Here is a 10933-nt window from a genome sequence, read left to right on the forward strand (position 1 = left end):
GCATTTGCAATTGCGTTAAGTATGATCGGGTCTTTCAAGAGGAAAATAAGAACCTTGATTCATACAAAATGTCTCTGTCCATTCTATAATTTTATTAGGCATAATTAAATTTGGGGAAGAAAGACAGAAATACAAACTTACTTGAACCGAACGACATCTAGCCGCAAAACATATCATTCGTCCTTAACCGGGAGAAATATTCTTAATTAAAACTGATGGATGGAAAATGACATTTGAAAATAAATTTGTTGCTTAAGACGGAAAAGCGCAAATTAGGATCCACTTGGAATCACGCTATGCTGTCCGGTCAGGGTTAGAGGATGCACTTGCTTATCGTCGCAGTTGCCCCAACACAACTACTTAAAGAACTTTACTTGATCATGTACACCCAGCAAGATCCAAATGGATGAAGATGGTGGGTGGGGTCGGGTCATGTCTCAGAAGACAGGGTCAAATGTCAATAGATCCGGCGGGCATCGAAACCCCCCTCTCCCGCGAAGGGCGGGGGATGAATACAAGAAAAACAACTTCAGTAAAAACTTGTGTGTGTGGATACAATACTGGCGTGCCTAAAGGGGAATGCCCCCCCCCCTCCCGCTCGAGGCCTGCGCCCCACCCCACAGGCCTCACCTTTGGGCGAAGAAAAAATGTTCCCTTTACTGTTATTGAAAAAAAATGACCCTTCTATTGTACCGTTGCAAATTAGACCCCAGTTACCGCTACGCCACTATTATTGACGGGATGGGTGGCAAAGGCTGGGATCCAGCTATGAGGGCGTTTCGGTGGGGTCTCGGTTAGGTGGTTGTCTGGGGTAGGGGTTCCCATGTACGTGGAATACAGGGTGGGGAGATGTTGTTCGGAAATTACAGTTTGGCAACCCCCGGCAAAACCCATCCCTAACCGCAGACTACAACTCTTAATTATGCACTTCCCATGCGTGTCGATATCATGAGGGGACTGTGGGGTGTCGCACTACCTACTTATCCGATGATTTTTTTTTTAAATGGGGGGGGGGGGGCAAACCTTAGTCTGTACAAAGCTGAAATTATCATTTAAATGTTTGATGCACATTTCATTTGTTGTCTATATATTTGCGTGTATCATTACAACGGGACTTTTTTTTACAACAAACTGAATGTTTTTTCTATATAAGTTTGACACGTCAAGACAAGGTTCAAGTCAAGTCCCAACAATAAACATGTTTTTATCATCTTGTCAACATTAATCCAAGTCGTAATACGGCTACAGAAAAAAAATGGCATCGTGTGGGATTACCCCCACACCATGGGGGTAATCCCGAATAGTGTACTATACTGTTGGGAATAACCCCAAGAGTGAGGGGGGAACCCCAAACGACGTAAACATAAAAATGGCCTTGTTTCATGCTTGTACAAGACATCATTGCAACACAACATGCAATCTAAAATGAAATAGCTAACTATGAAATATAGCTGACTCGGGAATATGACGGGAATTGGCCGGGAATTGGTCGGGAAGAGTATAGGCTATTATTGGAAGACCATTTTGACAAAGCTATTGGATTACGCTGAATTTAGCCAAGAAAGCTATCATACAGTTTCTTGAACCTCGTTCCTGTTCTTAAAGACAATAACGTGACTACTTCAATGAGTTTTTCGTCGAAGAAGGGTCATTTTCCCATTTTAACTTTAAAAATGCATTCCCCGTGCATGCTATTTCGAGTTTGACCCCGAAATGATAATTTTGTTGTGTTAATTTTTTTTTTTTTAGCAATGTAAATGTCATTCTTTTTTGATCGCATGAAGAACTAATTATTTCCTCACAACATTCTACGTTGTGGCCCGACAATAATTCTGCTCTCTCAGGGCAGGTTTTATCTGTGCGCAAAAAGAAATCCCTCTGTCAGAGAACTACAGACGCCTAAAATTGGGAGAAAAGTCTTTTATTTTCCTTAAAACAAAACATACAAATGTAAAATCGTTAGGAGATTTTTTTTCATTTTTTGAAGAGCATGGGTACAAATCTTTAAGTGTTTTCACCCCTTGTTGCTTCTTCCTACATCTCAATGAGGTGCAATGTATACATACCTTTACAGCCCAAATAAATCTAGAAATCGGCTGTAGGTAGGTCAATCTTCGGGTCGTTTCACATTTTCGTTCTCACGCAAGTACGCATTGTGAAAACAAGTGTGAACGAACGAAAGGAATTACGAAAATGATGGATGTGAAAAGACGTAAGTAAAATTCGTTTTTACCCATCTCTAAGTGATTTTTCATTATTTTTTGTAGAGGTATACCAAGATCAATCCAACGTGAATGTTTCTTGCTGTGATTACAGTTAGAAATTCTGTTAAAAATTAAAGCAAGAGAAAGGGCAACCTAGCGTAAAATAGGAGAACAGCGCGAGGGTTCCGGAAGCTCGCCGCGTGACCTTTTACTTTTAGGCTATGTTGTTGAATTGTGGTATCGATTATCTACACTTCGCAATATTATATTCACATTCTTTATTCACCGTGAAAAGGCACAAATGATTTTCCCATGATGTGTTTCATGGTTCCAAACAATTCATTTCAGCTTAAAATTTTGAAGGCAGATTCAATTCAAGGTCGGCACTTTCGTGGAATCCAACCCTATCCAGCTTTCATATTCCTTTGTGTTTCCTGGTTTGCGTCTTATAACAGAGAGGTTTTAAAGATCAATGCTAGTGAGAAACGGATATTCATGATAAAGTGTGAAGCGAGGAAACTGACTGCTGTTTTTGTCAAGACTACTTACGTTGGTTGACGTCAATGCCCTTAAACAAAATTTATTAACAGAAACCCACAGTGCTAAAGTGGGAACGTCTTTGTCATTTCCTAAGTCGGTGGATAATTACTGTACCCCAAAGCGTCAGAGTCAACACAGTTCCGATTCAGTATCTTTAAGTTTACCACCAAGTAATTCTGAATTTGTAACGAACCAAAAATCCTGGCCCACCAGGATTGTATCCTATGGGTGTACTCGCAACAATGATGTAGGCTATATAGCGGTCCCATTTTGACGCACTACGTTTGTCACCATGACGTAGGCCTATACTACAAGTTTAACCCGCAAAAGACAGCGTCATTCCGTTTTTTATATACGCACAAACGATTATGTACCGGCTACAACTTCGGGCGCTAGTTTGTACAGAAATCCGTATATCGGTGAGGATGACTTCATATCAGGTCTGGACGATATTGGCTACTTCAGTCGAGCACAATGTAATCACTGAAGGGACTGTAGTCATATCAATATAAGTCAATCACAAGTCGAATCACAAGCTCACAAATCGAATCACAAGTCAAATCACAAGTCATATAGGCCTATTAAGTCAAGTCAAACACAACTCAAGTCACCAGTTCAATTAAAAGTCCTGCCACGTTCAACGTGGAGGGTGTGAAGGGTGCAGACCAAAAGTAAGAGAAGTATACTGCAAAAGATGAGTCGATCTGAGTGATATCATAACAGTCGTGAATTTCTTTCACTTCTGTGGGTATAGCATAAAAAAACAAACACGCGCGCGCCAAAATGTTGCCACGCCCCCCCTTTTTTTGGATGCGATGTCGTGGATGGGGGCTTCGCGCAATGTCAATGGTTTGTTTCGGCGATGTTGCAATATAATATCCAGGAAGGCGCTACTTGCCAAGTTGCCAAGCTATTTATCAACGAACAGTCCATGTGGACGTGTGGTTGTCCCGACTCCTAAAATTAACGGGCAACTCGAAGGAATTGTCTGCTTTATGACTTCTGTCAGGACAATTGCTTGCCCTCTGTTAGCATGCGTCACGGGACTGCACAGGAAGTGCAACAATTCGATGTCTCATCATAAGTGTAAGGTGTGGACCAGATTTGCATTAAAAGAATCAGTTGTACAGACGGAGGAAAGTGAAGCATTAATTGATTTGAAAAAAAAAATCAGTTAGGGGCTGGCCTTGTGCCGGTAGATGACGAGATCGAGCATGACAAAGGCATCGGGTATGAGTATGGGTACGAGTACGAGAGCGTAAGTACGAGTACAAGTACGATAACGATTCCTAGTACGAGCATGTGTGTCTTAGGTATGGGTACAAGCGCGAGTATGGGGGATATAATAAGGGTACAAGTTGGACGCCGGTACAAGCACGAATACAACACCAAACACTATAGAACTATAACTTGACAGTCGTAGCCAGAATTGAGTTCCAATGAGTAGGTGTGCAGGTGCACTGTTTTTTGGACAATTATCCATAGAAAAGAAAAACAAGAGACGGCCGGAAACAAACTACGCGCGCAGGGAGTAATGAGGTTAGGAGAATTATACATTCCCTCTCCCAGAGAAACCACTAACTATAATGACCTCATTTTGAGCAATCAATTCGCAGTTCGCAATCCCCACTTTTCAGCACTTACAAAACAGAGTGGTTAGTGGAAACTCAAAGATGACATCTGGGGGTGTGTTATAGGTCGAGGCCACATGGGGCCAGTCAACGATTTCCTTCTTTGTGAAAAGTCGTTGATATTACTTCCTGTAACATCATGGTCATCTTTAAGCAACAAGATCTATCACGACCTTCAAGAAAAATGACTATATTTCATGATACAAAATCATCACTATTGGGTTCCTCTTTGTTTAAACTTTAAAACAAATGGCTTAAACAGATACTTTTTGCCAAACCACGGGTAAATTGGCAAACGAAGGTCAATGTCGCAAAAATAATGAGTAGTTATTAATGTTTCCTAACATAATCATTGCGTTGTTGAAAATACAAAATAACCAAAGACTTAACGATAATGCCACTTTCTTATAAATGAGGATGTTTTTGACAAAATATTACAAACGAATGAAAGGTCTAAATATGAACATAAAGCTTATAGGAACATCAGTACAATACAGTAGGTAACGTGTGTTATGAATGACAAAAGGGTCGGATAAACCTCGAAATCAAATCTCAGGCCCAGTTTTTAGTAGTAGGCTGCACCTTTAATTTTTGTCGACCTATATAGCCTTTTTGGCAAATGATTAATATTTTATATTGTTCGTATCAATCTTTTAATTGGGATTAGTTCCGAACTGTTTTCAAGTTTCAACCAGTCTTTCACCATCTGTGAATAAGTCTGTATAGTGTATGTCTTCAGCACCGTGGTTAGAGGATAATCCCATTGACCTGGAGCTTGTATTTTGCGCCCCTGGAAGACAGGAAGTGGGGGAAGTTGAGGCACGTACCTACAAACAAACAAGGGCAAAATCAAGACGTTGAGATCGAGGGCACATTGTGGACTCTTGAAATTGCCATTTCTGCAGGCACAATCGTAACTGTCGAAAAAAAACCTAAACCATTGTGAACAGCACGTACCGCCCCGCCAGCGATTTTTTTTCTCCCAAACGACATCCACAAATGGGTGTACGCTATGGCGTTTTGGACTTAACTTTTATAAAAACATGAGAAGAAAATATAAAAATTTGAAAAAAAGTGAATTTTGAACGTTATGAAATTCGGACTTTATTTCCCTTTTAAACAAATCCTCCAAAGCCTCGGGTTAGAAAAGGAAAAAAAATCGAGTGCAAAACGGAAAATCGAAGTCGCCACCTCGCGGTGCAAAAAACTACCCTCTTTCGAATGAGCTGTCGCACTGCTCGCCAAAATGTGGGAAACAAATAATTATATACCTGCGTGCGTATCATAAAAGTATCGTAGAGGGCGCTTAACAATTATGCGGATGCGTTTATATGTCTGTGATGTCGTTTGGGAGAAAAAAATTCGCACCCCGTCAACCCTGAGTATGCAGTGCCCTGCAGCCGATTTCGTGAAACTCTGCAAAATGGCAAAAGTCCACCGTTACGCATTATTTTTAGTACGTATAATTCCCGCAGTACTTCATCGTTGCGCAACATCTCAGTTATGACTCATTTCATGAAACTTTCACGGTGCGCAGTTATGACGTAACTTAATATATAGGCCTTCGCAGTCATGGTGATGCAAGGTAAAGACCAATCCGTGCACGCTATCTCTTCTATCACAGGGGCCCCCTTAAATGGCGAAAACATTGTGCTAGCTATTGTTCAGGTAATCCATCACGGGGCAGTTGCTTTGTGCCCGGATTAGTCTATAGTCCTACCGACTGAAATTGGCCCATTTCACTCACTCTCCTATACCGTACCACCTCTCATACATGCAGTCTTGACTGCTTCAGCGTCCCATTCCTGATTGAACCGTCGTCCACCATATTACTAACCAGCACCTTCAAAGCAATCATGGCTTGCAAACTGAAGTAGAAAAAGTACACATGTATACTGACTTGGTGCATAATGTCTAAATCGTTTGGAGCGGATGTGTAAAGCTGCCATAAAAACAAGTCCCTTAACCAACCTGCCCGCCCCTTCCCCGCTTGACTGCGAAAGTCCAACCCCCGCGTGTATTTTGTATATTGCCTATTATAGTCACAAGGGATTTGTCATAAACACAGGAAATTACTACAGCTAGTCACACCACGGATGTGAAGGTAACTCGATTTCACTCATCACGTGGTGGGTATGTTCACGGTAATTAGCGCCTAACCTGCCTTCCTGCCATATCCCAGGAAAATCACAACCAGGCATCAGAAACTGTTTCCCTGGCAACGGGTCAATACAACATAACAGGATTAAATGTTCGTCTGTTGCTCATTTCTTTGCTCTAAGACTTTTTAACAGCTACTTTAAATCTGAAACGATTCGTCACGTTACAGTCATATGGTGGTTTAAAACTTATTTACACAACAGGCAAAATATCAGATAATAATATTTGGACCTCAATACCTAGTACCAGCGGATGAGATCGTTTGGTTGTGACCGTATCGGCAGATTCGGCAGGTGGTGGAAGCGAAAAGGGTGGGGCCAATAAGAAAGCTGTCTGCTGCCATCAAGCGTTTCCAAAGTGTCTATTATGTAACATCAGAACTGTCCTATCACTGCTTATGCTTGTATTCTGTTGATGAATTGGCTGTGTGGTTATACACACGAGTGAGGTTTACTTTATCAGTGCCTCATACTGTTGGATACATCATGCAGGTTATCATCATGCATAGTGGATGTGCTACATCTTCATCAGTGTCATCTTATAATTATAGCCGGCTGAGATTTGAAAAGAAACAAGTTCGAAATGCAGCTACTCCTCCGTCCTTCATCGTTCTCGTGTGACCATTCTTCTCCACTTTCCTTCCTCGAAGGCCGTTTCAAATCGCTGCCTTGAGCTTGTTACAAGTGGCTGCCTTGACTTTTCAAGGATTTGTCCCCGTGGTACTGTCAAATTGCGCGCGAACCAGATGGCTTGCGAATCTGATATTTGGCAGACAAAACCGCAGACGTGTCACGTCGGCAAGAATAATCGTCCAGTCGCTTCAGGTTCACTTGAAGACAGTAACGCGTTGAAGACACGTTCTGGAGAGGAAAGGGTAGTCTATGAAATATCCCCTTACATAGCAAGGGTCTATGATATGCGAGCAGATTCGGCGATTATTATGCAAAACAAGTCTGCGTCTTGACTTTGAGATTCTGACCATTCAGCGGGCGCCTTCTATCGTTGTTGTATTACACAAACATGGCATCCAAATTGACCAATCCCGTGACAGTCTCTTAAGACCACTCCGATTGGTTCGCCTGCGGGGTCGAATACAATTTACAAATATGATATCAGGTGTTCAACTGTGCCGTGCTCAGACTATAGGAAGGGGACGGAGATTAAGGGAATAATGAATTGTGGTGGAGCAGTTTTAAACGTCTGATTTAAAACCGGTCGAGGTTAGTCTGAGCGTCCCCTGTTGTCTAGCGGTGCCCTCTGTGTAACCAGCGTTGCTGTGCAAGGGGATTTACATAGACTAGTAAGGGGCCTAGTCTCTGATGGCCCGAGCAGAAGCGAACATTTATTCTCTTGATTTAGGGGCCAGCTTTTTACCACCCGCTTCTTTTTTAACACTCTTCTCGGCGGTAATAAAACAGCAGTTTAAAACCACCAAAGTGACGGCCTATCAACCAATAGGAATAGGTAAACTGTCACAGGGATGTATTAAATGTTAACAATCGTATCAGTGGGCATGAAGACTTTTGTGTCTTCTTTTTGCCCGATGTCTTTATTTTGAATATCGCAGCAACCAACTGGGGATCGATAAGTCATAAAAGTCTTTGTGCTTTCGGTTCGTAATCAAAATGCCTCAATTTGCTTTAAGGCAAACTTTGGAAACTTCAAGAAGACGACTAGGGACAAAATCCAGGAACGAAGGCCGCTGACGCACTGCAGACATCTGTCACTGTTTAATGGTTTTATTGTTACATCTGTCATCGCGATGTATTGGCTCAAGTTGATCAGGGCCGGACACCAGGGGAGCATTAACGACGTACGACTTGAAGATCACTGAACTGATGACACTACCATGACATGTGCGAGGAGAGGCCTCAGGCCGCATTCGATATATATTTTATCTGAGGTGAAAACAAACAGACACAGTGACAACTAATCAATCGTAATGATGACAACACAGGAATGGCACTCTGACAAATTCCCAACATCTGGGAAGGTTTACCATAACGGTTCAACTCAGTCCACGGTAAACATTGTGATCATGACAATTGTGAACACAGTCACCAATTTTGACAGGTTGACGGGAATTTTGGAGATGTTTGATTACATTAATTCTCTCATTCTGTTATTGGAGGCTACAGGGAACAAAATAAATTGACAGACCTTGAAAGGTCATTAATTTTGTAGCGTCACACTACCACAGAGCCTTTTTTTAAGTGACGTCGCAATAAAGGCATGCAGGCAATAAGTAAACAACCATCTTTTCCTCAAAAAAACATTGGTTAAAGTGGTCAGAAATTGCCTCAGATCGCACCACAGAGTATCTAGAATCGAAAAAAAGCGGGCCCCGAACCCCACACCGTAATTTTTTGGACCCACTTTAAGGGGACCAAATTGTTTTGGCTCCCCAAAAATTGTGTTCTGGATCCGCACTTGTCTCAATCCTGGATGTAAATAGCATCTTTAGGAGATGGCAACTCTTATAAAGGTGCTGGACTTCATGGTAGTAAAGAAGCACTTTATCTTTTCGATGATTCGTACATGGCAGACTACACAAAGGCCCAGGAGTCAAAGCATCGTGGTGTGTCTCAAAAGATACACCTTCATGGTCCGGCGACATGGAAGCCACCCTACCTGATTTTTTTTTTTGCAGAACGACGTGCAATCTTCTCAGAGTCTGCATGGAGCAGCACGGAGACTGTACACAAATTTGAGTGATGCTCATCAGCTGTTCTCGTCGTCGAAGGCAATTCTCACCAGCTCAGTCCTGAATCAAATGATGAAGTTGAGGCCTCTGAGATCCACAGCCTCCTAGCAGGAGGACACGGATACTTGTGTCGTCCTTTTAACCTGAACTACGCGGTTGAGGCCGGATACAAGACTGCTGTTGTTCATACACCAGAAGACCATCTTCATCCAACAGCTGCTATGCTCACGATATCAGGCCTTGACTAAAGTGAGATGGGCAACTATACCATTCTGTGTTTGTACAAATAGGTAGAAGGAAACACGGCTCAGTTTACGACACAAACTACAGTAACTAATAAAACATCGAGAAAGTAAAAGTACCCTTTTCGTTCTAAGAAACTGGTTCACTTGTACGTGTACGAATTCCACACAATGACCTAGAACAACCTCTACTTTCTACAATTCCCTTTGTCCCCCACAATCATGTGTAGGCAAGCAGAGCAGGGTCACTGGTGTAGCCCAATCCCTTGGCCGGTACTAGTGTACTGCACTTCCCAACATTTCAGGATGCTTTCTGTCATAGGAGTGGAGTGGAAGCTGAGGCAGGAGACTTATTAGTTGTTGGAGGAATTGACCTGCTTGGTCTACGATCATGCTCGCCTGTGTCACGTTGACGAGGCGAGGACATTGACGCTGACAAAGATAATTGGGGATGAGGATGAGCAGCAAGTCCAAGGTTAAGCTCCCCCATCTACCTCTCTGTAAAGACTCTCTCATCCCTTATATCAACCGAGTAAACTACAGGGTGTGCCAATGGAAGTGGTCTCACATCCCCATTAACGACCCTCCCAAGCCGGAGGATGGACATGGTGAAGGTGAAGACCGATGGCATCGTCGAGCTACTTTGGTTACTCGGTCCAATACTTTCTCCTTCACTCGTACTACGTGGACCTTCCGGAAGTTAAAGACAACATGGTGAGGTGGTGTCAATGACTACAATGATGTGCCGGATTTTGATGATGACTTATTTCCTTGATTTGACTCAATCAATAAGCTAGCGTCATTAGACATGGGTCAAAAGGTAGACATTTCTTGCCGGAGATATATAGGGGATTGGGCTATTTCTGCATATTTCCCCCATTTTATAGATAATTTTACCCACATGGCATGTATACAATCTTAAAACTGGTGCCTCAAAAACGTTTCCTCGTGTCATAATAGGAAAAGTGGGTTTTAGTCTCTATATGATTTTTAGTTGAAAAGATATGGTAAACCTTGGGTTTTAACCAAATTTTACGCGCAGCATAATCCAAGATGGCCGCCATACGACCCCCGTTATGCAGCTTGTTTCGATGGGAACATCAAATTTCGATTATTAGACACCAAAAGGATTATATCGAAGTATGTTTCATTAAATTTTCCAGGGAATGCATGGGGACATTATCTACCAACCAGGCTACTCAGTATTTTTTTTGCATTTGTGGAGGATGCAGGGTTAAAAACATGTACGCTGACCTCTTGGATGTCATCAGCCCAAGTGACCTAAATACGGTGCTGTCAGTTGAATCTCCCATAGGCGAATCCTCACTGCTGGCTTAGATCATGCCGCGTTTTTCGTTTTACAGTGTGATATGGAAAAGCGGCGCTGGGCGTCTCACTGATCCCTTCTCTAAGGACTAGCTTGGGGCGCACTGCCCTCTACCTGCGGACACA

Source organism: Patiria miniata, unplaced genomic scaffold, assembly GCF_015706575.1.
Source record: "Patiria miniata isolate m_02_andy unplaced genomic scaffold, ASM1570657v1 HiC_scaffold_24, whole genome shotgun sequence".
Classification (NCBI taxonomy): Eukaryota; Metazoa; Echinodermata; class Asteroidea; order Valvatida; family Asterinidae; genus Patiria; species Patiria miniata.